Below are 3,389 nucleotides of genomic sequence, written 5' to 3' on the forward strand. Positions count from 1 at the left end.
GGTGGGGGGTGTGTCTACCGCTCTGGGGCTGCGGGATCTCCACCGGAGATGGCTCGTTCACCGGGCGCACTCCGGCCCCGGGGCGTCTGCCCGACCTCTCCCCAGCCAGGCACTCACCGGCCCGGCCCCCAGTGGTCTACCCATGCCCCGAGGCAAGGACTCACTCCTCCCGGCCCCCAACTGTCTAACTTCGGCCCCAGCTCACCAAGGAGTCCACAGCTGGCGAAGGTACAAGGTAAATAAGAAGAGTGAGGTTCAGTAGCCCGGAGCTTAGACTTCGCCAGGTCGGCTCAGCCTTTAAAGCCCGGCCTGCCCTGCCCACCCCGGCTTCTAGCCTCGCGATTGGCTACACCGCCCTGTGGGCGGGCACCGTGATTTCTCGCACGTGATTCGATTCCATCCCTGCCTGTCGGAAGACCCGGGGGGCTTGCTGTGACTCATAACCGCACCTGAGGGCTCAGATACACGGATCTCTCCAAAATGAGAGTCAAACTGAACCTTGCCATTTGTGTTTTTTTGCCCTAGTTTATCCTTAGTAAAGCCTAGAGGGCAAAATCCGGAGGCCTGGTGACTCAGTGGTTAAGACTTTGGCAACTGGTGCCCGCCCGCTGTGTTGTGGAAGATCCAGCAGCCTGTTCCTATAAAGATTTATAGGCTTTGAGAACTTTAGGGAGCAATTCTGTCTAACCCAGCGCAGACTTGCAGTGGAGGAAAGAAAGCCTGGGCAGGCATTCTTCTCCCAGAGTCAATGATTCTAGGAAAGTTTGATCCCGGAACCTGAAGGGACTGGACTGGATGGGTCCATTTTGATTGGCGATTTGTGATTCATTGAACTTTCCTGCCTTTTGTGGTTTAGGGGTTCTCATTCCTCATAGTCCTCTCTCAAAATCACCGTTAAGTAAATTATGTACAGGAGAAAAGTTTTCTGCGAAAATAAGAGCAATTGAAAATGATGGAAACTATTTTTACTTCCCAATTCTTTATTAAGGATTGTTTTGTCTTTTGGAATATATGAGAGCTATATATCTTGAGATTCAATCTAAGAAATTTAAGAGTTCTAGTAGTTTAGTGATTCAAAGGCTCTTTGTTCAAATCCACCAGCTACTTGGCAGGAGGAAGATGAACCATCTCCTCTGAATGCTGAAGGGTCAGCTATGAGTTGGCTTCCACTCGGTTGTACATACAACATTAAACTGTAAGATAATAAATCTGTTGTTGCTTTTCTTTAAAAGAAATTTACTTTAACCATACTTGATACTCATTAATTTCCATTTTAAATGGAGGAAGTGCATAGAAAATTAACAATTTTAAAAACGTAATTATTTCTAAAAGAGTTTCAGAAATGTAAACATTCCTAAAAGTTTGTGTTTTGTTCATTGCATAAGAAACGGTCACTACAGTAAATTTATTTTAGAAAAAAATCATTATCACATACCCAAATACTGTTAGTCCTTTTCAATATATATCTTCACTGTTGTTTTACAAAATTTGAGTCACAATATATATTCATTTTGTAAACTTTTCCCCCTTGAGACTATTTAGAAAAAAATCTTTTGCTTAAAGTCACATTGATAGATCTTCTAAAAGCACACGTAAGCCAGTATTTTTAAAAGCTTGTTTATTTAATGTTTTCAGTTTTTATAATCTTTGAAGCAGAAGTCCACAAACTACTAGAAGCAGAATCTTTCAGGAGGCTTTGACAGTACTATACGGCAAATATTCACTTTTTAAATAAAGAATTCTAAGAAACTGGAAGCAGGAGTGGCATCCACTTCCTAAACAACATGCATCTGGAAACTCTATTAACTTTGATAAATGTTGATAGTTATAGAAAGGCTTGGGACCTTTGTTCATAGAGTGGCTACGGTTCATGCTAGACTCAAAGGCAATCAATAAAAAGATATGAATTTTATAAAAAAATAGGTTTCCGTAACAAAGAATTTTCTCAATAAGATAAAGAGATAGCCTAAAGAATGAGGGGAAATATTTGCAAACCATTTATGTGATAAGGCTTTAATATCCAGAACATAAGGATCCTGAGAAGCAAAATTTGTTTGCCGTTGACTGCTAACATAAAGTTCAGCTGTTTGAATCCACACAGTCACTTGGAGAAACACAACTTGCGAACTTTCATTGATTTTACAACCAATGGAGCTGTAAAAAATGGTGTCATTTTGGATCAAAAGTTAAAACAACAATATCCAGACTGCATAAAGGAAGCCCACACCCCTAAAAATAGAAACATAAAGAATCCATTAAAAAATGAACAAGTGACTTCAATAGTTTATCATATTAAAGAAGGTATAAAAATAGCCAATAAGAGAATGAAAAGATCCTCAACATATTAGTAAGTAGGAAGATAAATAAGACTCAAAACCATAATTAGATACTACACCACCCTCACTTGGAGGATTATGAGTTCCTAGGTGGTATCCAACTACTAGACAAAAGGTGGTAGTACAAATCCATCCAAGGACACCTTGGAAGATAAGCTTGGTGAGCTGTTTCCAGAAGGTTAAGGTCTTGAAAACATTGTATCAGTTCTTTCTGCTGCATACAGAAGGTTACCATGAGTTGAAATAAATTCAAAGTAAATTAATAACAACAATAAAATGCCTGTGATGTTGAAACAAATGAAAACCAGAAAATAGGTATTCAGCAAGATTTGGAGAAATTGGAACCTTTGTCTGTTGCTGTAGAAAGCTCTGATGGCTCAGTGGTAAGAAGCATTGTTGTTATCTATAGTCAAATCAGAACTGACTCATAATTGACCCTCCAGCTGATTTTCAGAGACAGTCAATTGCATGGGAGCAGAGTGCCCTTCTTTCTCCCACAGAGCAGCTGGTGAATTGGAACTGCTTGACTTTGGGTTGACAGTGCAACTCCTTACCACTTATCACATGAAGCAAAATATTGCTGTAGATCATCCAAAAATTGCTGGAATAATACATTAACCAGAAACTGACAGAAATTCAAACTCTCTCTCTCTGTGTGTGTGTGTGTGTGTGTGTGTGTGTGTGTGTGTGTGTTAATTGAGATTTTAATGAAAGTGTATAGAGAACATGGATTTCCATTCATTCATTGTTGCACATTTTCCTCCCTGCCCACCCATCCCCCCAGTTCAAACTGCATATAGAAAGGCCAGAGCACCAGAAATATCATTGCTGATGTCAAATGGATCTTGGCTGAAAGAAAAGAATATCAGAAAAAAAAGTCTATTTGAGTTTTATTGTCTGTAAAGTATTTGTGTGAATAATGACGTATGATGGCTAACATTGAAAAGAATGGCAGTACCAGAGTACTTTTAAAATGTACAAATCAAGGACAATTCTTTGCATCTTGTTGTGTATCTGTCATAATGATGGGGTTTCTTTGGGTTTTAAAATATA

The sequence above is a fragment of the Elephantulus edwardii genome, unplaced genomic scaffold (assembly GCF_000299155.1).
Source record: "Elephantulus edwardii isolate Elephantulus edwardi_28Jun2011 unplaced genomic scaffold, EleEdw1.0 scaffold00238, whole genome shotgun sequence".
NCBI lineage: Eukaryota > Metazoa > Chordata > Mammalia > Macroscelidea > Macroscelididae > Elephantulus > Elephantulus edwardii.